Genomic DNA, 27,213 nt, shown 5'->3' with positions numbered 1-27,213 from the left:
TAAAAGGTAAAGAGGATTGAATGTTATGAATTACATTAATACTATTGTTCTATTTGAGGGTTGTATTTAGTTGTAAACTGATAATAGAATTGGAGTTGGGCCAACTGAAGCTATCTACAAGTTCATGCAAATTGCATAACACCTCCTCCTAAAATATGGTGCATACAGTATGAACAAATGCATATAGCTAAATATGCAAAGGGTTTTATGTGACCTTAAGCCCTGTGAATTATGGATTCCTATTGTAAACAATATTTTTTGGGTGAAGATGTGCGCCTTGGAAAAAATATCCTGCACTCTGAAGTGTCAAGAAGAAGCAATACTTCAATGTTTAGTTTAGGTAGCAGAGTCACTAACTGTGGCCCCATTTCCTTCTACAAACTTCAATTTATTTCTCACTGGCTGTTAACTCAGCGTTGTCCAGCTATTTGTTTGTCCCAATTCTGTATTAGACATTCACAAATGTCTGGACCAAACGTAATTTCTAAAGTTGGATTTTTTCCCTTACCTGAGGGAGCGCCCTTACTCCACTGTGCTGTGCAGTAAAAGTCGTTTTAAGGTAGTCCTCATTTAGCAACCACAACTGGAAACTGGAAACTTTGCCATCATTTTTTTTAATCTCACCTCCTAATTCTAAAATATATTGCCGATGTAAAATTAAATTAAAAATAAAAGAGATCGGAAGAAACTCTATTTTAAAAAAAGGGGTTGAGTGTAACTGAATCCCTGCTCCTTTTAAAATAAAATGCAGATATAAAGAGGTAGATCTTTATATCCCTGTGATTAGAATAGCTTTTTACCCACCTATCTCAGTTAGAACCCTTCCTGAAGGCATTTAGCAAATAGCAACATCTGATGTTCATTCATTTCATGCAAAATTCATTCCATTCATTTGCATTTTCCAATTTAATTGCAATTATTTAAGGATAATGTTGCAATTCTCCTGAGATGTATTCATACTTCTCTCTTTCTACCCAATTACAACACTGGAGGGCCACGATGTCTACAATCAAAATGCTCAAAGGATACAGCTGAGCCAAGTCTTAACTTAAATGACCAAGAACTAAAATAAAAGTGGAGTTAAAGAATATTTTGACAGTCAAAGACCTCAATTACCATTTGCTGTGAGCTGAGATTAAGTGAGTTGGCTACATCATGTTAGATTCATTAAACGTAGAGACAAGGTTAAGAGTCTTGCTTTTTAAAACTATATTATGACGATATAGGTAGGTGCTATACTTTTCCTATGGTTGTCTAACCTCATAATAGTTGGGAAACGATTTTGAGATAATCATGGTCAGGAAAATTACATGTGCTACAAAAAATGGCCTAGATGTGGGGGCCAAATTTTTTCTAGGCATAAAGTAGAAATAACCATTTTCAATTCTCTTGGAATATAGGGACAGAATGAATATTCCTTTACGGAAAGTCATTGTCTTAAGACCGTAATTGGGACCAGAATTTCCATTTCTAAGCAAGACAGTTGTTAAGTGAGACATGCCAGATTTATTGACCTTTTTTTTCTCATGGTTGTTAAGCAAAATAGTGCACTTGTTACGTGAATTGCTCGATCATTAAGCAAATCCAGCTTCCACAATTGAATTTGCTACTCAGAAGCTGGCTAGCAAGAATGCAAATGTTGATCACATGACCTCAGGATGCAGCAATTGTCATAATTACATACAAGCATAGGAATCTTGGTCACATGACTATGGGCATTATGCAATGGTCGTAAGTGCAAGTCACTTTTTTCAGTGCTGTTGTAACCTCAAGCAGTCATTAAATGAACGGTTGTTACGTTGGGGACTACTAATGTTAATATACAATAGAATTTTAGGACAGAAAACTTGTTGAATTTCATTTGGCTTGAAAGTAAGGAGAGTTCTCTGAAATTCAAGCTACAAGCAAAATTTCCCCTCCAGATCCATAAATGCAGGCAAACAAATCATATTGCCCTGATCAGGCATCATCATCTCATAAGTGCACTGTTTTTCTTCCACCACTCCATAGAAACTAATTAATATAATTAGCATTGTTTCATTCCAGTGACAACTTCCATTATTATTTCAGGTCAAGATATGCAAACGATGGAAAGTAACTTATGTTAATAAGATTGTTTCAGGGAGCACTTGTAATTAAACTTAAATCAGTGTCTGAAAGTATTTAATGTGATTAAAATAATATTTGACCCAGAGTTTCAGTTTATGTAGAGTTCCAGATGAAACTCCATTTCCTTGAGATTTAATTATGGCGGCATGCATATTCATACCTATCTGCTCAAATATATTCATATCAAACAATCCGCTGAGACTGTATGGTATTATCTCCATGATCAGAGACACTTTTCATAGTGGCCATTGTAAGAGCAAATTCATAAGACAAAGAACAGCATGAAAACAAACAGCTCATAAGACCCAGAGCAAACAAAGCATATTTGGGAGCTATGAGTTTAATGAAAAAGAGTTCTCATGTTGCACAAACAAAATGTTGCTCTAATGGCCAAGCCATCTTGCAAATTGTCAGTCAGAACGGAAATTACACTCCTCCGGTTGTTCCTTAATCAAACTGTATCACCGACTGAAAACTCAGGCTCCATATGCAGATGTGCTGGGCCTAGGATTTCCTCCATTCAATTCCCACACAATGAAATCTTGAAAAGGGCTGAACTTTTGAAGAAAAGAAAAGTTGCTTTAGAGAAAATGACCTAAAGCAGCCTTTCACAATCTTGGCACAGAGGTGACATTCAGCAGGTTCTGATCAATTCTGGAGAACCAGTAGCGGAAATTGTGAGTAGTTCAGAGAACCAGTAAATACCACCTCTGATTGGCCCCACCTCCATCTATTCTCTGCCTCCTGAATCCTAGCTGATTGGGAGGAAATGGAGATTTTGCAGTAACCTTCCCCTGGAGTGGGGAGAGAATGGAGATTTTACAGTATCCTTCCTCTGCCATGCCCAACAAGCCATGCCCATCAAGCCACGTCATGCCCACCAAGCCACGCCCACAGAACCAACAGTAAGAAATTTTGAATCCCACAACTGTTGGCCACTTGAAGAATACTGGAGTTGACGTCCACCCATCTTCAAGCTGCCTTAAAGCATGTTTCCCTGATCCATTATTTAATATCCTGGGATCAGACAGACAGAATGGCTGATTTCTATTTACTCCCTTTATTCCCAGGGAATAATTTATCATGCTACGGGAATAAGCAAGGCCAGGCCAGATGGGCTTTCGACTCCAGTTGAATGCTGCCGTGCTACAGGTGAATAAGTATTGCACACATACGGCATTCAGAGCAATTTGGTTTTGTATGATTAGCCAGCAGTAAGCTAAACAGTTAGATCTGAGACAGCACGTCTGGTTCAGTGCTCTTGATAATATTCCTATCCATACTCGGCAAATAAAATCTGCTTTGGATCACTTCACTTATTACATTTTTAGCAGAGCATATGTCAACCTAAGCATATATGCCATCTGAAATGTGAATGTAACTACTGAACCTGTAAACGTAACTATCAGATAGGAAACTGTGATTGGATGTTGTGCTCTGTTCTGGCTGATATTTTTATTTTCCACCCATCACCCTCCTTTGCACATTTTAATAATGCAATGCTACTGTAACAGATTAGTTGTGGATGATTGCCTTGAGTCTATACAGTAGATCTATTTAGTTGACAAATGTGTCTGCAATTATACGGAGAGCAAATATCAAGTATGAGCCATTTCCTCCTTTACACTTTGATTGCTCTTGGATTGTTTTGTATAAAGACTCTCCCCCTGTTCAAAATACAAAGATAAGACGAACTTATAATATTATAATATTGGCTCAGTATTCTAGAAACTTGTTGTCCTATGTTATGAAAAAAATGCTTTCTGCATTTCTTCATCTGCTGATAGCCCATCTCCCTTTTCTACCCATATATTTCTTCTTCCTGCCCTCTTAGGTGAATAATAACAAGATATACCACTAGCTCAACTGCTTTTCAGCTTCTTTTCGATAGCCAAGTGGAAATGAGCAGAAGGGAAATTTGCAAAGGGTCAAGCAAAAACTGTTTGTTTTTTTGAAGAAAGTAGTGGAGGTGAAGGGATTTGTATTGTTGCAACTTCGGTCAGGGCAGTGATTTTTTTCACAAGTTATTCTCAGCATTTCAAGTTGGCAGAAGGAAAGATCATTTTAGATTGCCTTCAAACTGTTTGGAGAAATGACCAGAATGGTTGGTCAGGAAGTTCCCTCTGTGTGTGGTAAAGATGATCTGTCTGCTACCATAAATTTCCTCACTGGGAGCTTAATACTGGAAAGAAGGTTCCAACTGGAAATCAGCACTTCCAGAAATTGTTCTGCTTCTGAGTCTTCTTAGAAGACCATAGGAGACAGCACAGGAGAATCAAAGGATTTGCCATGAAGAGCAATTAGTTTGATGTTGTCCCAAAGGTGCTTTTTCAGGAGGCAACTGGACTTTCTTGTTTTGTTTTGTTTTGAAGATGTTTTGCTTCTCATCCAAGAAGCTTCTTCGGATGACCTGGATGACTGACAACTTCGACAGTCTTTTAGATATACAATTTGGGATGAACATACTTTGGATGGTGTGGGAGTAGGAATGGATTTCCAGAGAGAAAAAAAACTGCAGACTACAGGAACCAGGAGCACTAATCAGAAGACCCTGAAAACACAAGTAAACCTCCAAGTGCTTCAAGGACCCTCTAAAAGGATGCATGCTATCAGCTGTCTGCAAGGAATTTAAATCCTTCCAGTTCCCACTATCCTGTTCAGAGCTGAAGAAGCTCTTTGGATGAGAAGCAAAATGTCTTCAAAATAAAAAACAAGAAAGTCCTGTTGGCTTCTCAGAAAGCACATTTGGGACAACCATGAACTGAATGACTAAGAATCTCTACAGAATTTTAGTTTGATGTTGATACAAATAATGCAACAAAATAAACTTTATTAATTGAGAAAGAAAAAGCTTGTCAACAGTGTATCCTTATTTGTTTCTTATTTGAAAATTATTATTTACATATAAGTAAATAAACAGTCTAACAGCAAAAATATAGTAAATCACAGTGGTGAAGTACATAATTGCAAAGTGAAAGTATATTAACATACATTCTTGGGGGGAAAATGAGAAAATATCAATCGCAATTTCAAATATAATAATAATAATAATAATAATAATAATAATAATAATAATAATAATAATAATAATGATGATGATGATGATGATGATGATGATGATGATGATGATAATAATAATAATAATAATAATAATAATAATAATAATAATAATAATAATAATAGTAAATGGTTTGTAAAACTTAGCATTAAATTATCAGACCATATTAAGTACTTGTCCTTAAATGATAGGCAAATGAAATAATCCACTGTGAAGTTCAGGGTTGCTGTAATTTGCCTTTATTATGCTTTTCTTGCATCTTGCATTAAATTTAATATAGACCCATGCTATAATATTTCTGTGACAGAATAGTGACAGAATATAGTTACTGTTACCCATCAGGGTTATATCCCAATCTTTCAGTATTCTGTAAAACTAGGAGATCTGATTTTCCCTCTTGTGCCTTAAGTTGGATGGAATTAATAAAATTGTTCCATTGTCTAAGTTTTTGTGTAGTGTGACTAGCAACCATTTGGTTTTGTATTGCATTGTGTTTTAATTGTTCATTATATGTGAGCCACTCAGAATCAGTTTGGCATTGAGCTCTGACTTTGTTGAATTAAATCAATCCATCAAAATCAAATTATTACTGTAAACTCTTATAGCAATAGCACTTAGACTTATATATCCCTTCACAGTGCTTTTACAGCCCTCTCTAAGCCGTTTATAAAGTCAGTCTATTGCTCCAACAATCTGGGTCCTCGTGTTACCGATCTTGGAAGGATGGAAGGCTGAGTCAATCTTGAGCATGGTGAGATTAGATCTGCCAAAGAGCAGGCAGACAGCAGTCAGCGGAAGTTGCCTGCAGTACTGCATTCTAACCACTGCGCCAATGGAACTCTTATGGTTTGAAGTTCCAGTGTCATGCATTTCCTACCATCAGGCATGAAATCCTCTTACCTTCATTACTGGTTTGGAATTGGGAGCATGTGTGTGCACATGCTTCGCTCATGCACGGCCCTTTTTGCGCATGCACAGAGCGCCTGTGATGACATCTGGGCAGAGGGGTAGAGCGTCCCACCGCACCACTACCGGTTCTCCCAAACCAGGGTGAACTAACAAAATACCACCTCTAATTGTTATGTGTCTTAATGGGGGAAAAACACACACATACCATGCTACAAGTTCATCTTTGTCTTCTTTGCTAGCTGAAAAAGCATTTCCCCCTCATATTAGCATCCAATAAACAATTGTTATTAAACAAATTAATTGTACATATCAGCCAGTAGATGTTTTGCATGTGAGGTGGGCCCTAAAGTTGTGAATGTTGGAGATAGAATATTATGGAACTTAAAAACTGATTTTTGCCATTTTTATGCTTGCTGTGGCTCTCATTTATAGATACCAGCAGAAGTATAAATGGTTTTGATATGATTTTTTTATATTAAATGTACTTACTTTCAATATTTTCCATCAGCAAAACACAATGATACCATTGAAGAAAGGAGCTACAACTGTGCTTTGTTAAATTAAAGGCAAAATTAGTCTCTTTTTTGGTTCAGTAATAAAGTAAAATAAAAAGTAAAAGTATTTTACAATGAAATGAAATTATCCTTGCTATTCATTTAAAGTATAAATCGCTACCATCTGCAGATATTTGCATCATTTAGAATACCTTATTACAATAACAGTTCCTTAGAGTAGGCAGTGTTGCTACTAATTTGCAGTAACAGAATTTGGAAGAAAAAAATGGTTTTCAAAATCCAATTAAGCCTGAAGTTCTATTGGATGAAACAAATGGAACATATTGAGTCATTTTATGTTAGTGTCCAAGATGTACAGTAGTTCTATTCTTCTGCTTTAATTTTTCAAGTTCATTGTTGGATATGTAACTATGGACTAGTGCTAAGGATACCTTGTCATATTAACAAGAGCCTGATTCAAAAGAGTTTTCTCTCCCCTTCTACAGGAAAGAAGGGTTGGTGACCAACACACCAACTAAACAGTGGTGGGATTCAAATATTTTTACTACTGGTTCTGTGGGCGGTCTTGGTGGGCATGGCGTGGAAAATATACTGTAAAATCTCCATTCCCTCCCCACTCCAGGGGGAGGATACTGTAAAATCTACATTTCCTCCCAATGAGCTGGGACTTGGGAGGCAGAGAATAGATAAGAGGCAGGGCCAGTCAGGGGTGTTATTTACTGGTTCTCCAAACTACTCAAATTTCCAAATTTCTCCAGAAATGGTCAGAACCTGCTAAATACCACCTTTGCAACTTTGGTTTCCAGGTTTGGTTTGATGGACTGGTTTTGACCTAAGAAGCACTTCATGGCTTAGCAACCAGAAATCTTTAGGAAGACCTTCTCCAGCCAGCCAATAATAAGAAGAAACTATTGCAAATCTCACATTCAGAGGGCTGAAGGAAGAAGACACAATGGAACTGCCTTCCTACAGAGATCAGGCTGTGTCCCTTGTCAGAGGTGATATTCAGCCAGTTCTGACCAGTTCTTGCGAACCTGGTAGTGGAAATTTTGAATAGTTTTGAGAACCAGAAAATACCATCCCTGGCTGACTCTGCCCCCCATCTATTAACGACCTCCTGAGTCCCAACTGATTGGGAGGAAATGGAAATTTTGCAGTAACGTTCCCCCAGGAGTGGGGAGGGAATGGGGATTTTGCAGTGTCCTTTCCCTGACATGTCCACCAAGCCACGCGCACCAAGCCATGCCCACAGAACCGGTGGTAAACAATTTTTGAATCCCACCACTGTCCCTAGTGAAGATCAAGCTATTTCAGAGGGCCTTTCCCTGATTTAATTGGATGGGATATGATGTTGCCACTGCTTGATTGTGTCTTATTTCTGGTAAATGTTGTTATATATTTCTTTTTGCATTGGATGTTTTACATTGCATTTTTTTCTATAGAAGCTGCTGACAATAATTTTGATCTGCAGGACAGAAATATGTTAAACAAACAAACAAACTAGATCAACTAGGAAGATCCAAATTGAAAACCACTCACAAAGGTTTCCTGAGGGTATAAATTCCGTTATTGCACAAGATAAGATATTTGCCTGTATTGCATAATATCTATGCTACAGAGATGCCTGGAGAATTGGTTGAACTCCTAACTATTAGAGTAAAATATCTTTTGGAATTTAGATATTATCAGTATTGATTTCTCTTCTACCTTTTTAAAATGCCGCAATGGAATTTTCTGAGATCCTTTTAATGTTTGTATCACTGCAGTCCCTGCTGGTTTTGCCCTGTGCATGTTCAGTGTTTTGCTGCAAACCTTATCAATACATGATGTAACAAGGGATTTTGTTTGTCAGCTGATTTATGAGCCAGCAGATGTTGATCTGGCCTGAGAGGGAGTAACTGGTCATCCCACTACTGTGTTTCCCCAAAAATATGACCTACCCCAAAAGTAAGCCCTACCTTGATTTTTACACGTGTCCCCAATATAAACGTTACCTGCAAAATAAGACCTAATTAAGACCCTACCCACTCCAGGGTGCACGGCACGGAAATTCAATTTTTTTTACTACCGGTTCTGTGGGTGTGGCTTGGTGGGCGTGGCTTGGTGGGCATGGCAGAGGGAAGATACTGCAAATTCTCCATTCCTATCCCATTCTGGGGCCAGCCAGAGGTGGCATTTGCCAGTTTGCCGAACTACTCAAAATTCCCGCTACCGGTTCTCTGAACTACTCAAATTTTCCGCTACCGGTTCTCCAGAACCTGTCACAACCTGCTGGAGTTCACCCCTAGTGCATGGGTACAATTTAAGCTATGGTGAGGATGGGGGGATGGAGCTGTCCTATTACTTACCTTTGGACAGTTGCAGCCAGGCCTCGCACACTGACACCTGCCTTGCTGGCCCATTTCTTCTGCAGCTGGCAAGGCCAGCAAGCCTTTTCTGAAGGCATCTACTGCTGATAATAGAGCTCCGGGTTGATCCGGAGCTCTGTTATCAGCTACAGAAGCCTTCTGCAGAAGAAATGGGCAGGCAAGGCCTCTGACAGCGATAAGGTGGTCGGGGGTGATTCACGCAAGTTCAGTGAGTCAATGGATGACATCTCCCCCCAAAATAAGACCTGGTGCCTCTTTTCGTGGCAAAATATATATATATAAGACAGGGTCTTATTTTCAGGAAAATATAGTAGCTCCTGTGCTTACCTGAAAACAAGACATTGGGTTTCTAGGCTACTGATGCAGCATCTTAATTATCATTATATTTCCAGCTGCTGTTTTTAAATTAATGTAATGTAATTTTAGACTTTTAATGTGTAGATATAAGGTGTGTGTGTGTGTGTGTTTATCTGGAGTGTGTGAACACACAAGCACACAAAAGTTTTGGGCTTTTTAATCTTTTTAACTTTTATGTGTTGTTCTCTACAGTATATAAAATGGATTGTGCATGGGCAAAAGTGTTTCTGCCTATGAATTATCTTCCTCGTACCTGGGTCTGAAAGTGAATGATATTAATGAAGCATTATATCTACCCTCCTACTTGTTCCTACTTGTAATAAAAAGCGGAACGTAAAACACAAATGAAAAGAAGACTGTATACAAAGAAAAGCTTTTTTGTTGAGAAGGTGGCATTCAGTTTCATTCTTCTTTCTGGCAGATAGTCTGTTTTAATAATGCAGGCAAATGAAACATTAGCTCCAAGAGACTTTGTCTTCCTAGTTATAAAAGACAAATGGATTGTATTATATCACTTGATTCTTTTTTCTTCTTCTCCAGCTTTTTCCATTTTTATGAAACGTAACTTGATGAAGGTATATAAAGCAGCTCTGATGGGTAATTTATTTTGTCAAATTATAGCATCTTTGAAACAAGGAGCTCAATATTATATTTATCTTTTAAATCTGCAGCAAAGCCTTCCATTCATTAATTGTGTGATGCTGCCTTTGCTGATAAGATACATAATAATGTTAATACATTGATATTCCTTGAGGGAAGATTTAACAAAGATATTACTTGTTGCATACATATAGCAATATAGCTTAATCAATTAAACTGAAATAACTTATTTTTCCTTTTTTTTTAAAAAATAGGCCAAATCTTGTAATCACCATTTTTTTTTTTTTTGGGTAAGATATTGCAAGAGACCATTGAAATATTAATGCTTGATGTTACAAGCTTTCTGGATTTTGAGAAAAAGAGATCTTCTAAAATCACAGTTAGATTGCCAGTCTTACAAGATTTCAAATTATTAATTTTCGTGGGGTCGGGATGGCAGGCCCAAGGTGGCCTGAAGAGGTTGCCAAACCTTGTAGATTTCTGTCAGATTTAAATTGCCTCTTATTGAAATTAAATTTCAAAATAAATTAATCTAAAAAAAAAATTGCACCCTAAAGCTCTCCAGTTCAGGAACATTAAGATAACAGAAAATAGAAGTGACATCTCAAGTATAAGCTCCTATATACCTAAGCTCCTATTACTGCTGACATCTATGTTTTAATGATAACTGAAGGTTGTTTTTTTTAAAAAAAAAATAACTAATGTTCTAAGTCCACTGGCTCTGCAGAGGCATGCAGGTAAAAACCTGATAAATAAATGAGTTTAATAACAAATAAATCAATAAATATGATGCCTTTCAGTATGGATCCAGTCAAGTATGTTTTAGACTTTTTGAAAATATTGTTTTCTAGGAATATAAGGGATGTGTTGGCTCAGTGGCTAAGATGTTGATGTCGATCAGAAAGGTTGGCAGTTCGGCAGTTTGAATTCCTAGCATCGTGTAATGGAGTGAGCTCCCATTACTTATCCCTGCTTCTGCCAACCTAGCAGTTTGAAAGCACATAAAAATGCAAGTAGAAAAATAGGGACCACTTTTGGTGGAGAGGTAACAGCATTCCGTGCACCTTTGGCGGTTAGTCATGCTGGCCACATGACCACGGAGATGTCTTCAGACACTGCTGGCTCTTTGGCTTTGAAGCATAGATGAGCACCGCCCCCTAGAGTTGGAAACGACTAGCACATATGTACAAGAGGAACCTTTACCTTTAGGAATATAAACTGCGGTAAGTATTCATCATCAGAATATAGGAAACAGTTAAACATGCATTTATATCTCTGACAGATTTTTATCTCATCTATCATACAGATGCTCAATGAAGTACTCAAGGAAGTAAACAGAGCCTTCTCCCATTTCCATTGTGTGAAATGAACTGGCTGCAGAAGAGTAACTGGTCCAAGGTTACCCAACTAAATTATGTAGCAAAGGACTGATTGAACCTGGATCTCTCCAGTATTATTCCATCACTGTGGAATAATACTGGAGACAGTACTTAGGTACTGTGTTGATTTTTTCCTTCATCTTGCTCAGGAATTTCTCCAGGCATAAACTAAAAGTTTTTCTCAGAGTTTTCTGGAGAACCTGATGATTGAATCTGGCTGTTTTCGCATAAACACTCCTCTCCACTCCTCTGCTCACAACAGAATACCTTATGCCACCAGACATGAAATTTTGGGCTTGGAAACCTTAGAACTATGCCACCTTTGGTCTGACGTGAGCGTAGTACACAAAATTATCTGCTGCAATGTCCTACCTGTCAATGACTATTTCAGCTTCAACCACAACAATACACAAGCACACAATAGATACAAACTTAAGGTAAACCGCTCCAAACTTGACTGCAGAAAATACAACTTCAGCAACAGAATGCTCAACGCATGGAATGCACTACCTAACTCTGTGGTTTCTTCCCCAAACCCCCAAAACTTTAACCTTAGATTGTCTAATGTCGACCTCACCCCACTCTTAAGGGATCTGTAAGTGGTGTGCATAAGCGCATCAACGTACCTACCATCTCTGTCCTAATATTCCCTTTTATTTGTATCCATTTCATGTATTCAAATCATTTTATATATGTTATCTAATACATGCTTGATGAAATAAATAAATAAACAGCAGTTTACCCAGAATGCTTGGTAATCAACAATTAATTCCAGCCATTAGACTGTTTTGCTGAATCCTTGTCATGCTCTGGGCTGTATTCCATTATTAATGCGTTTCAGTTTTCTTTGTAACAAGGCACAAAAAGGTATGACCTTAGGGGTGCTGCCACTCCTACCCACTGTGGGATTGGTCACTTTTGTTATTATGTTAAATGTACCAAATGAGTGCAGGACATTCTGGGTTTTTATCAATATACTATATTACATCTACCTTCTAACTGGTAAATGCAGGCCACAGTATTGTGGATTGTACGGCAGACTCTATATTAGAGAACCTAGCTTGAATACAATAACTACTTAATGTAAAACTGGACTTCAGTTGAGTTTGTGGTATACTAGCCAAATATATATAAAACGGATAGGAAGTGTCCTTGCTATTTCAAGGGCACAGTATAAACTAAATTATGTCTCTGTCTTCCTAAAAAAAACTTTATATGAAGTCTTAATGCAGAGGTCCCCAACCCCTTAACTAATGCCCATAGTACTAGACCTATTCGGAATTGGGCCATGGGAATGACTGGCTGGAGAGTACTCGCATGCACATGCACTGGCCTGCCACTCATACAAGGGCTGCATGCATGTGTGCCAGCCTCCTACTCCTATGGTCCAGTTCCCGTCTTACCCCTCCAACTGGTCTGCCAATCCACAAAGTTTGAGGAGTGTTACCTTAATGTATCAAAGCCGTGAGGTGTGGCAGACATTAATATCACGTCATTTTGTGGTGGTTGGGGGTGCAAATGAATGAAAAAGTCATTCATGGGTTGGTGATCCTAGCTTGCTGCAGTCCAACGGATGGATAAAAGAAGATCCCCAAATGGCTTATATTAAAATAGCTTATATTAAAATAGCTTAATTGGTCACATACAGTACAGACATTGTTTGTTTCTTAGATTTCAGATATATAAAAAAATAGCAGTTGCAAAAGGAGATACTGTAGAAAGACTCTTTTATTTGAAAGTATAAAGTTAACTATATAAATCTGCCGAAGGGATATGTGGATTTAAATATACAGCATATATATATAGTGGAAGCTTGAAAAAGAAGATGGTGTTATTTCTGTTCCATAAATGTGTCAAATGTGGGACATTAATTATTAAACAATCTATCCAATTATGAAAAGTATATAACATCATAAATTGAAAATAGGTTTTACCTATCTCCCCCCCCCCGCGCAAAAAAAGTTTTCCTTTACTTACAGGGTCACTCATCTTGACCTCTTAATTTTTATAAATCATATTACTTTTTTGAAGGTATTGCATTATTACTAGCTTACTATTTAGCTTACCAATTATTTCTTATTATTATTTATTGTTTACCCAATTTATATGGCTGCCCAATCTATCTGAAAAAGTTTGGATGGTAACCAAACAAAAAGGAAGCATTAGAATAAATCAAAATCCAACTGAAACCTTATCAAGAGTCAGTAAACACAAAACCATTAGAAATCTAAGCTTCCAACCAGAAACCTGTCCATTTTGTCTGAAGAAAGATTCAGATCTTCAGGGACTTCTGAAAAGCAAATAGGGTAGGGACTGTGTAGATTTCAGTAGGAATGATTTTTTTTTTACTGCATTCACAGTATTCACTTTCTGTTTTCATAAAAAGGGGTAAAATGATTTCCCCTCCAATAACAATTTGCACATAACTACTGTGACTCTAAGATCTCATGAGACATTGGTTTCAGAAAGTAGGATAGTGTAATTAAAAAAAACCCTTAATTATCTTAATTAACCTTTGACTAATAGTATAGTTTAAAACAGTTATATGAGATTTTCTGATATAATTCAAACAGCAGATTCAGAATAACAGAGTTGGAAGGGTCCTTGGAGGTCTTCTAATCCAACCCCCTGCTCAAGCAGAAGACCCTATACCAGTGGTGAGTTGCTGGCGGTACACCCCGGTATGGGCATACTGGTGCCAGCCCCAGTATGGGCATTCTGGTGCCACTGTTCTGGTACGGTGCTCCAGAGGTCCCACCCATCCGCCCAAGCTCCTTACCTGTATTTGAGCTCTTTTGCACTTCCGTGCTTGTGCACGGAGTGTATGGCACCTGCGTGATGCTCCACCGAGCAGCTGGAGCATCGCGGAGGTGTCGCAAGAGGTAAGGACGCATGCGTGCGCTGCGCAAGTTCATGTGGTGGACTCCAGGCCCCGTTGCAACCAGATACAGAACCCACCACTGCCTATACCATTTCAGACATGTGGTTGTCCAGTCTCTTCTTAAAAGTCTCCAGTGATGGAGCACCCACAACTTCTGAACATAAGTTGTTCCACTGATTAATTATTCTCACTGTCAGGAAATTTCTCCTTGGAACTTAAGTTGTTTTTCTCCTTGATGAGTTTCCATCCATTATTTTTGCCTTGCCTTGTGGTACATTGGAAAATAGGTTGACACCTTCTTTCTTGTGACAGCTGCTCAAATATTGGAAATATTGTCAGCCGTAGTTCTTATTTTCACGAGACTAGCTATACCCAATTCCTGCAATTGTTCTTCATATGTTTTAGCCTCCAATCCTCTAATAATCTTTGTTGCTCTTTGCTGCATTCTTTCCAGAGTCTCTACATTTTTTTTATATGATGACTAAAAGTAATGAAGTATTTTAAGTGTGATCTTATTAAGGCTTAATTAATTATACTAAGTATTTTATTTACTAAATAAATTAATAAGTACTTAATTTACTAAAGCCTCATTCATTCATTCGTCATTCATTCATCCATGTATTAATGTATTCATGTATTAAATCATTCATCTCAATTTGGGCCTAGAATAGGTCTTTTAGATGATAAACTTTTTGAATGCCAAGAAAATTTCAGAATTCTAATAGATACAGATAGGTAAAGATTCCCCTTGCACATATGTGCTACTCGTTCCTGACTCTAGGGGACACTGCTCATCTCAGTTTCAAAGTCGAAGAGCCAGCGCTGTCCATGGTCATGTGGCCAGCATGACTAAATGCCAAAGGCTGTTACCTTCTCCCCAAGGGTGGTTCCTATTTTTCTACTTGCATTTTTACATGCTTTCAAATTGCTAGGTTGGCAGAAGCTGGGATAGGTAACAGGAGCTCACTGTGTTATGCGGCGCTAGGGATTCGAACCGCCGAACAGCCGACCTTTCTGATTGACAAGCACAGTGTCTTACCACTTTACAAATGGGACTTCAGCAGCACCTGTTTATATATATATATATATATATATATATATATATATATATATATATATATATATATATATATATGTGTGTGTGTGTGTGTGTGTGTGTGTGTGTGTGTGTGTGTGTGTGTGTGTGTGTGTGTGTGTGTGTGTGTGTGTGTGTGTATATATATATATATATATATATATATATATATATATATATATATATATATATATATGGTTCAAATCCCAGTAAGGGTATGGCTAGCTGATGAGAGCTAAACAGCTTGAAATGGATCCATACTAGTCTCCCTTTATTTATTTATCAGCACAAATACAACATTATATATATATATATATATATATATATATATATATATATATATATATATATATATATATATATATATATATATATATATATATATATATATATATATATATATATATATATATATATATTAGTTAGCTGAAGTGCAACCATGCCTCATTGTCTCACCTCATTGTCTCACCTTTTTACTTGATTGAAAGATCAAACGTTTTTGAAAATGTAGAGCCTCACACATTTTTGAAGATCATTCTGTTCATAAATTCAAAGATGTCACCCAAATTCAGTCAATTAAGATGATCTGTAATAAATGCTTGGCTAAATGGTCTGCAGATCAGTGGTTTTTACTAAGATTGAAGTAGTCTCAAGTTCTTGAAATCCAGAAATAGTTCCCTTTTTCGCCTTCCTTGCTTATTTGTAGAGAAGCGAAGGAAGCATTCTAAATTTAGATATTAAGCTTCTTTGTGCAATCAGTGGATAACATGACTTTCCAGAGGTTCTGACATTACCAATAGCAAAAAAGTATAAAGCACAAAAAATAATATCCACATATTTTCTACAGGCAGGTTGAACACAGTTAAGTGAAAAGATTACTGTCAGCTATTCGAGTGCTGTAGCTTGTTCCAAATGCTGGAAATATATAGTGCAGAACAAAAGACAGAATCGCCCCCCAAAGGAAAGAGAGTTAGAAGTCTCTCTCTAGGTCTGGCAAGTGATTCATAGTTTAAATTAAGAACTTCTAGAACCCCACAGGGTGAAGTTACTTTGTGGGTTCTTCCAACTCTCAAAAGTAATTTTTATTTTTCTCCATCTGTGCCAAGGAGTAGAGAATGGATTAATGATTCAAGTAGCAAACACAAATGCATGTATATGCACGTAATTGAGTTGAAGGTAGCTGTTAATGAGAAGTCTTGATTTATTTTATTGGATCTTTTGGAAAGAAATACATTCCAGAAGTTAGTGCTCAGTGTTTGGGATTGAGCTATATTTTAGGCAGGATATCTGGCTAATGTCAGCGTTCCAAATATCATCCAAAATTAAATCAGAGCCCAAGGCAGAACTTTCCTCAAACTTCCAATTTATTAAGAGAGACATGTTGGCGCATCTGTGGAAACCCGAATCTGAAAGCTTCCGGGGTTTCCCACCCAGTTGAAAGTTCATGATCTTGCCCCCCACACCCACAAGTCCATCACATGGTCCAATCTTCCACTGCCATGCTGGCAATTCCACCCATCCACTTCCGATCAGGTGCAGAGACAAAGAATGACCTTGGGCTTCTAGAAAGGAATGTTTTATTTTGACAGCAACATTCTACTCCCTACTATTCCCCCTCCCAATTCCCCACTAATGAAACAGCATAGTAAAATAAGAGAGAGTGTGGCAGGTCAAAGATCCTAAAAGGAAATGACTGGAGGCCTGACAGCTACACTGTGACTTCCCTGTTCAGAGAAATCACAGGGTACGGTTGAAACAATAAAGCTGGTAGCCATGATAGCAGGGGTGGTTTGCTGCTTTACTGCCGGTTCAGTGTGTGCAAAATTTTTGTGTGTGCTCACTTCGCATGTACGCACACCAGACATGCAATCCGCGCATGTGGCATTTGCAAATAAAAAGGTCTGTGCATGTGCAAAACCTTAAAAAATGAAAAAAATATTTTTTTGCAATGAAAATTGTTCTGTGCAGGTGCAAAACTGAAAAACAACATGGTGGCGCCATAGAAGAACTGGTTCAGGGGTGTTGCAGGCAGCCACCCAAACCACCAAGTTCCTACCGGTTTGGCCGAACCGGTCCGAACCGGTAGGAACCCACCTCTACATGATAGGGTATGTCCTGTGCATAAAAAATAATTGGGAGACTGTGAACATCCTAAACTAAGTCATGTCCAAGAATGCTAGAGAATTCCTGACACTCACACAAATCAGCCATCAACAGGAATGCAGAGATAAACAATACCTACCTACCTACCTTTACCTTTACCTTTTACCTTTTATTTCGATTTTTATACCGCCCCCTCTCCCCAAAGGGACTCGGGGCGGTGTACAGTCGAATGAAATAGATAAAATAGACTACAAACATGGAAACATAAAAAACATAGAAGAGGAGGCAATACAGCACTGTACAGGTAAAGCAGATAAAAAACAGTATATAAACAATCCTAAAAAATACCCAATTAAAATTACCCAGTTAAAGTATATCTGCCAAAGAGGTAAAATGAGATTATGAATGGTCCAGGCCGGCTAAACGGAACAGGTGAGTCTTCAGTTTTCGTCGAAAGGAGAGAAAGTCGGTGGTGGTTCTGATATCGGGGGGGAGGTCATTCCAGAGGGTTGGGCCCATCACAGAGAAGGCTCTACTCCTAGGTGTCGCCCGTTGGCACTGCCTAGTGGACGGCACCCGGAGGAGTCCCTCCCTGTGAGAGCGAATCGGTCGCAGGGAAGTGTGTGGTAGGATGCGATCCCGCAACCTACCTACCTACAGTACATACCTACCTACCTACAGTACATACATACCATTCAAATGATACATCAAACAAATGCAAAGGAAACAAAAAGACCAAAACCTCCAAAACCTCCCACCAGCAATCAACACCCAAATAAGCAGAGATTAACACCAGGAGTAATACCTGATCAACGAACAAGCAGTACAGAATACCCCAATTAAGGAACCACCAAATCAGACAAACAATTAAACAGTAAACAAAAGTCTAATCAAGGAGCTATCAAGAAGAGCCCCACCAACATTGACAGGGCAAGCTCACTTGTATATAAACAGAGAGAAGACACCATTCCCTTCTAGCATTGATGATGTCACCCAGTTGGGTAATGAAATATCGGCAAGAAAACAATGAAGCTCAGAAAGCATCAAGGACTCAACAAACAAATCAGGTATTACTTCAATTAGCACCACTACGGTTGCCATTTTGGCCTTTTGAACCATGCCATGACAATGCTCCTGCCCCAGTGGTTGGATTCAAAAATTTTTACTGCCTATTCTGTGAACGTGGCTTGGTGGGTGTGGCTTTGTGGGTGTGGTTTGGTGAGCGTGGCTTTGTGGGTATGGCAAGGTAAAATCTCCATTCCCATCCCACGCCAGGAGAAGGATACTGTAAAATCTCCATTCCCTCCCATCCCACTCCAGGGGAAGGTTACTGCAAAATCCCTATTTCTTTCCAATCAGCTGGGACTTGAGAGACAGAGAATAAATGGGGGCGGGGCCAGTCAGAGGTGGTATTTACCAGTTCTCCAAACTACTCAAAATTTCCAGAACTGGTCAGAACCTGCTGAATACCACCTCTGTCCTGCCCATGTTTATTTTCCTATCTTTTCTATAATTCTACTACACACAAATCACACAAGAAAGGATTGCTCTGAATTGCTTGCCCCCCCCCCCCATCTCTATTGTTGACTGTTGTTTGCAGAGTCAAAGAAACATAATAATTAGTGGTCAGTTTCTAAGTATTTTGCATGAATTGCAGTGTATTAGTTCTCTAACAGATGATCCAATGATAATTTATGTAGCAGGTAAATCATGACTAAACAGTAGGATTGTGTTACACTGCTACTTTCTCCTTTAGTCCAAAACTGAGGTGTTTATTGGCTGCTTAAGAGCAAAGGAAATAAACAAAAAAACATTTCCTATTTTATTATTTAAGTCTTGAGAAATTTCTCCAGGATGAGGCTGAGAGGTTAATTTCCAAATAATTGGAGGTTCAGCAATCAATACTGTATACATTTGATATCACAGAAAAAAAAGGAAACAACTTTCTAATTGAGGTAAGTCAATGCTGCACCTTAAAAAACATGGTCTCTCTTGCAATTTGAGCTTTTGACACTCAAGCCTCAGAATTGCTCTATCTTCAAAATGCTTCTAATTATACTCTACCAAGACACTGAGGTAAGAATACAAATCAAGATGCAACAAACCTTTTAAGTTACAGATTAACAGAGTTGGAAGGGGCCATGCAGGTCATCTAGTCCAACCCCCTGCCCAAGCAGGAGACCCTATATCTGTCTCTATCTAGGATCGAACTCACAACCTCCTGATTGTGAGGCAAGAGTTCCACCTTTAGGCCACCACAACTGTTATGAAATGATTTTTTTTCTTTCTAACAGAATATAATGCTAATTCATAGTGTGACTTTTTGTTTTTTGTTTTTGTTTTCACAGGATGCAGAATTTGGTCCTGTGACTTATTCAATTAAGTTCTAGTTTATATGATTACAGGTGGCTATTTGTCACACATTTATGGCAATTGTTCAAAATTAAACTAAACAATGGAAATTCTACTGGAATTATTCTCAACTTCTTGAAAATAATTCTGTTGTAATTTATGTGATCAGAATGGAGAGGGGAGGGGGAGTGTCTTATAAATAGCATATTTAGTAGTACTGCTCAACTATTATATTATACAGAGCTCACTGTAACAGCATTGCCAAAAAGGCATTAAGAGTTGTTAACCTAATCTTGTGAAGCTTCTTCTCCGGTAATATTATAATATATTGCAAACTAGGGCATATAAAACCTTTGCTGGACCTATTCTCGAGTACAGCTCATCTCTCTGGAACCCACACTGTATTTCAGACATTAATACAATTGAGTGAGTCCAGAGATATTTCACAAGAAGAGTACTCCACTCTTCTGCTCACAAGAGAATACCTTATACCACCAAGCTTGAAATGTTGGCCTTAGACATCTTAGAACTATGCCACCTTCGGTCTGACCTGAGCATAATACACAAAATTATTTGCTACAATGCCCTACCTGTCAATGACTACTTCAGTTTCAACCGCAATAATACACAAGCACACAATAAATACAAACATAAGGTAAACTGTACCAAACTCGATTGCAGAAAATACAACTTCAGCAACAGAGTGGTCAATGCCTGGAATGCACTACCTGACTCTGTGATTTCTTCCCCAAACCCCCACAACTTTAACCTTAGACTATCTACTGTTGACCTCATCCCATTCCTAAGAGGTCTGTAGGGGACATACATAAGGGCAACAGCATGCCCGCCGTCCCTGTCCTATTGTCCCCACTTATTTGTATCCATTTACTGCATTCATAATCATGTTTATACTTATATCTGTTATCTTATACATGCTTGACAAAATAAATAAATAAAAATAAAAATATTATCTCATAGGAGTTGAGAAGTAGGAAGATTTTAATGAGTTAGAGTTAGGATTTGGTTGTTACTATATGGCAATTTTTGAGAGAGAAATCTTATGTAGTCTAATTCAGGGGCCCCCAATCTCCAGTCCATGGGCCTGCCTGGAACCAGGCCATGCAAGCAAGAGAAGGCCCCATCCACACGTATGTAAGCAATGCATGAAACCACGCCCTCCCCAAGTCCACAGAAAAACCATTCTTCATGGAACTGGTCTGGGATGCCCAAAATATTGGGGGCATTGATTTAATTGTTGTAAACATAAGAGAAAGGACAACTGAGCTTGGTGCCTAAAAGAGAGCCAAGCATCCTGTGTCATAAAACAGGGAGGAAATGAGAAACAGATTTGAATATTGAATATAGAATAATCATGTATCTAAAACATAGCAGTTGCTAGAATTCTTTCATTACGACTTCTTTTCTTCAATAAAAAACAACTTATCTGAAATTCTTGTATTTTGGTAAATTTGCTTACTTATGTCAAAGATGTTGGATTAAGCCTAAAACCAATTGTGTTCTGTTTTAGGAAAGATGTTAACTCTTTTCAAACTCTGTTGGCATGCAAAGAATAAAAAGCCAGTTATTTTTTATGTAAGATTGAAGATAAATGGAAACAGTGGTGGGTTCCTACCGGTTTGGCCAAGTTCAGCCCAACTGGTAGTGGTATGGTGGCATGGGTCACTGGAACTGGCAGAGACCCAGGCCGGCCATGCCCCTGAACCGGTTTGCCAGTCTCTTCTATGTCATCGGCATGTTTCTGTGCATGCCCAGAACAGTTTTCAGTCAACTGTGCATGCACAGCAATGTGCAAAACACCATCACAGCAAACAAGTAATAAACTGGTTAGGAGCCCACCACTGGATGAAAACATTTTTAAAGTCATCATTTTCTCATTCTGAGAAGTTGTATTCTGAAAAAATGAATTCTGTTAAATGCTGTTCACTCAAGCTCTAATTTTAAAAGTTTAAAAGTTATACCCCAAAGTATGGCACTTTGAAAGTATTTTCATCATTATACATTCTTTCTATCCTTTTCATAATGTTTTTGGTGGTTTTTTTCCTTTTATTGTAACATTATAAAACATAATACATTATATTATTTCAATGCAGATTGTAATGCACTAATGCTATGTAATATGATTAAAAATTAGTAACATTCTATTATTTAAAGAGCTTAAAGTATTGAGAATAAGAAGAGAAAAATGAAAATTCTATCAGTATTAATTGCCATTTTAGGAGTCAACATTAGAAGCATAAAATTATTTAAGTTTTCATCCAAAATTGTATAAGATTAAAAAAAATGACAATTCACATCAAAGTATTAGTTATATAATAAAAGTTTTAGTCTTGAACAAATTGCTTAATTGTAAAGAACTCTGTTGTATTGTTATATAATGTTTGTGTTGATAAAAGGAAATAAAAAATAGATGAATCAAGATGAATAAAAAAAACTACATAAATATAACAAGATTTCTAGATCAAGCCCTACTTAGCTCTGAACATTGGAATTTAGCATCTTATAAATGATACATTAATCTGTACCAATTTGGTGTCAGAAGCAATTGGACAAAATTAGCATTTTAATATTAATAGAAAATCAATGTACACCCCGTGTGGAAAGCACTGAAATGGCATTTCAAAGCAAACTTAGATGTTCCCCTCTTTGCTGAAAAATAAATCATAATACTTGTTACTCATAGTCTTTCACACTATTTGGTTTATGTTTAAATACTATCTATCCAAATAGTGGTGGAGGAAAAAAACTACTTCCAAAAACTTTCCCTCACTTAGTGGTAGTACTTTTAAGACCTAATCTTTTCCTGCATGAAATTACATTAGAATAATATACTTTAAATTCAACTCCCGGAGATTTTTATGGCATGGTCACTATTAAAAGGGTTACAAGATTTGGTACTAAAGGCCAAAGCAGATCAAAATACGTAATGTATTTTTCTTTCAAAGCAATTCAAATAATGTACAATTTGCATTTATTTTTTATCGTATCCATTTAATTAATTTGTATTGCCTTCCATTGGTTTCTTGTCATTGAAATTCCATTGAATAACAGCAACTATGATTTGAAGATAGAGAGATGATACCACGCTAATGGCAGAAAGTGAAGAGGAACTAAAGAGCCTCTTGAGGCAGGTGAAGAAGGAGAGTGCAAAAGTTGGCTTTAAACTCAACATTAAGGAAACTAAGATCATGGCATCCGACCTTCGCAATTCCTGGCAAATAGAAATGGAAATGGTGACAGATTGTATTTTTCCGGGCTCCAAGATCACCTGCAAATGGGGACTACAGCCAAGAAAGTAAAAGATACTTGCTCCTGGAGAGGAATGCTATGGCAAATCTAGAAAGCATACTAAAAAGCAGAAAATCACCCTGCCAACAAAAGTGTGCATAGTCAAGGCTATGGTTTCCCAGTTGCAATGTATGGTTATGAAAGTTGGACCATAAGAAAGGCTGAGCGCCAAAGAATTGAGGCCTTTGAACTATGTTGCTGGAGAAGACTCCTGCAAGTCCCTTGGACTGCAAGGTGATCAAACTGGTCAGTCCTAGAGGAGATCAGTGGTGACTGCTCTTTAGAAGGCCAGATCCTGAAGATGAAACTCAAATGAGAAGGAAGGACTCACTGGAGAAAATGCTGGGAAAGATTGCGGGCAAAAGAAGAAGGGGACGACAGAGAATGATGTGGCTGGATGGAGTCACTGAAGCAGTCAGGGTAAGCCTAAATGGACTCTGGGGGATGGTAGAGGGCAGGAAGGCCTGGAGGAACGTTGTCCATGGGGTCATGGTGGGTTGGACATGACTTTGCGACTAACAACAACATGATTTGCAGTCTCTGAACTTAATCCAGAAAGATTCTTAAACTGAGATTGCACACTAGCTGTAGATCCAGGCCAGGGCTGGGTTCCTGCCAGTTCTAACCTCTTCTATAGAAGAGGTTCCACAAATCTACAGTGCCATTTAGAACCGGTTCCAGCTCCCTCCCCCTGCCCATCCGTACATCATCAAGATGAAGAGCGAGAGAAGAAATTCTGGGAGTTGAAGTTCACAGGTCTTAAAGCTGTCAAGTTTGAACACCCCTGGGTGTTAGGGGTGCAAGGATTAGGGGTGCAAGGGTCTTGTAACTTGACAGCTTTAAGATTTGCACAGTTCAATGCCAGAGTTTCTGAGCCAACATTTTGGTTGTTAAGCAAGAGCATTGTTAAGTGAGTTTCACCACATTTTACAAGTTGGCCATGCCCACCCAGTCACATGGCTGCCAAGCCACTCCCACCTGGTCACATGGCCGGCAAGCCGCTCCCATCTGGTCACATGGCCGGAAAGCCACTCCCACAAAGCAGGCCACAGCTACAGAAGAGGTTCTAAAAAATTGTTGAAACCCACCACTGATCTAGATCTTTTGCACTGAATAAGGAAATGGGTAACTTGATTAAAGAATCAGCCAGAAATATTACCTAAAATTACTCAGAAGAAGAAGCCACCTTATACAATAGACAGGTAATAAGTGAACTGGATGAAAATGTAGTAAGAGATTCTTAGCTAGCTTTTGAGTTGGATTGTGTGTTACCTACAACCCAGATTATTTTGCAGAAGAAAGTCATTTTAAGAAGAAAAGCTCTAAAAATGAAAGGCAAGGCAAGGCAAGGCAAGGCAAGGCAAGGCAGGCAAGGCAAGGCAAGGCAAGGCAAGGCAGGCAAGGCAAGGCAAGGCAGGCAAGGCAAGGCAAGGCAAGGCAAGGCAAGGAAGGCAAGGCAGGCAAGGCAAGGCAAGGCAAGGCAAGGCAGGCAAGGCAAGGCAAGGCAGGCAAGGCAAGGCAAGGCAAGGCAGGCAAGGCAAGGCAAGGCAAGGCAGGCAAGGCAAGGCAAGGCAAGGCAAGGCAAGGCAAGGCAAGGCAAGGCAAGGCAAGGCAAGGCAAGGCAAGGCAGGCAAGGCAAGGCAAGGCAAGGCAAGACATTGAAGAGAAGGGAGAAAATATGATGGTGAAATAGCTGTAGGTTAAGGAACTTGGGTTGGAGAAAGTAGCAGAGACACCAGAATGATCCTATCATTAGACAAATCAAAATAGCTTGTACAAACACTGGCTTTGGCTAGGAGGCAAACTGGAAGCAATGTCCCATCCTACTCTGTTTAATCCACAGCCCGAAGCAGACAATTTACAGTATTCTTCACTCCATAAGACACAATTCTCCTGCCCCCCCCCCAAAAAAAGCGGGTGGAAATATCTGTGTGTCTTATGGAGCAAATATTGCATCATGGTATCAATCCTTTGGTGAATAGAAGCTGGGCTGCTGCGCCGGGGTCCTTTTCCAGTGCTGAACCCCACATCCTCTTTGCCATTGCCTACCTCTTCTGTCTCTTTTCCGCAGTGCAGGAGTCAATAGGCAGAACTGGCACATGAGAGGACACCTATTCAGAATGTTTTTTTTTTTCTTGTTTGCCTCCTTTAAACCTAGGTGCATCTTATGGTCAGGTGTGTCTTATAGTGTGAAAAATATGGTATGTGTTGTTCTCTGGACTGCTTTCTTTCAATTTACTAGATTTGGAGGCTGCTTTTTTTCCAGAACAATTCCAGTGGCTTATACTTAAAGATAATAATTTAAAAATAACAATACAACAAAAGATGCATGAATCTAAATAAAACACACATCAAGCAAGAAGTCGGTGCTCTGCAAACACCTTATCTGAAGGCCTGGGGAAATGGTGAGGATTTAAGGGCTTCTGGAACCGCTTTGGGGCTGATATCCTTCCAGGGGGCAGGCACAATAACAGGGAAGACAGTTTTCCTGGCTCCTGATCTTTTGGATGTGTGTGTGTGGGGGGGTAGTGTTTGAAGTAAAGTCACTTATCTCCCTGAGCCACTCTGCTAAAGTTGCTGCTTATTGGAACAACAGGTGGCGAGGAGGGGCAGTGGTTAGGGTGCAGTACTGCAGGCTACTTCAGATGTCTGGTAACTCCAACTCGGCAGTTTAAATCTCACCGGCTCAAGGTTGACTCAGCCTTTCATCCTTCCGAGGTGGGTAAAATGTGGACCTAGATTGTTGGGGGGAATATACTGACTCTGTAAACCGCTTAGAGAAGGCTGTAAAAGCACTATGAAGCGGTACATAAGTCTAAGTGCTATTGCTAACAGCCCGCGAAAAAGATTTCTAGATTCTCATGCCACCTCATGTAAAGAACAAATGGACAAAGCAATGTCAATTGGCATTGAACCATCTCAAGTTTGGTAGTAATTCAGATGTGCACGTTGTATAAGATCTCACAATTTTTCAGCAATCTCCAGAGAGCATAAACAAAGTTTCTGTGTCTGTGGCAATCGAAAACACAATCCATCATGAAAGGGTTATCTTATCATTAGTTCAGCTAGGTTTACCCGGCCATAAGGGACCAGTGAAATGTTTCCTTAGCAACATTTCTCTTTTTTGCAGTTCCCAAGGAATTCAACCCTATTAAAATCCGCAGTCCTACTTTCTCATATTTTTGGCTAAGTTTCCTAGGTGGCTTGTTTGGTGAGAAAATCAAGAAAGTAAATTGATACTATATATTTTAGCAGATCATTTGCTTGCAAGGAACACTCTGAAAAACAATTCATTTTCATTTTAAGTAGCTATACCGAGACTCAGGATTGCTTTGTTAATTCTCTAGGAACAGATTTGTGACTCTTCATTTACTGACATCTTGAATGTAGCTATTTGTCTGAAACACCTTAATGTAGCTTTTGTACAATTTGCATTTCCCTCAATACTAGCAGGAGGAAAATGAATTCATGGAGTTTCAAACAAGAGGAAGAGAAATATTTGGGGCTTCCCATCTCCTTTCACTTTAAATGCCTTTCTCAGTTAGATATTTAATTTACCTCTTCCACAACTGTGTTTACTGAATCACATCAGTTTTCTAATTCAATTTCTAAAAGGAGCTTTAAAAAAACATTGTAATTTAAACAAAAACATCCCTTTGGACAATTAGTTTGCACATTTGTCAGTGGATAGCAATCAGCATAGACTAGCACTTAATCCACTTTTGTTATTCTGGAATGAAAATTATCTTCTTTCATATCCTCATACAGTAGTTCCTTTGATGGCATACACTAAAGCTTTAGAATTTTGCTTCTTTACAAGAATTGCGTGTAATTTTCTGGTGCAATGTTCTGAGTGGTTTTTTTAAAAAAATAAGCATGGAATAATGGTTGTTTTGATTTGCTTTGAACTAGGATTTGTACTGCAAATGTTAGCTGTATTATTCTTCTCCCTCAATATCATTTGGTGCATTAGTTTTGTGAATTACAAGATGGCTGAATGGGTCATGCGATTATCAATGGGGAATCCAGATTCATTTAATCACCATGTTACTAACTCAACAACTGCAGTGATTCCCAACAACCATGGTAAGAAAGGTTTTTAATGGGGCAAAAGTCTTTCTTAACAACTGCCTTGCTTAGCAATGGAAATTTTAGGCTCAATTGTAATTGTAAGTCAAGGACAACTTGTAATCTGTTTGT

The sequence above is a fragment of the Natrix helvetica genome (genome assembly GCF_964273705.1).
Source record: "Natrix helvetica genome assembly, chromosome: 6".
Taxonomy (NCBI): domain Eukaryota; kingdom Metazoa; phylum Chordata; class Lepidosauria; order Squamata; family Natricidae; genus Natrix; species Natrix helvetica.
Note: the sequence above shows the minus strand (reverse complement) of the source record.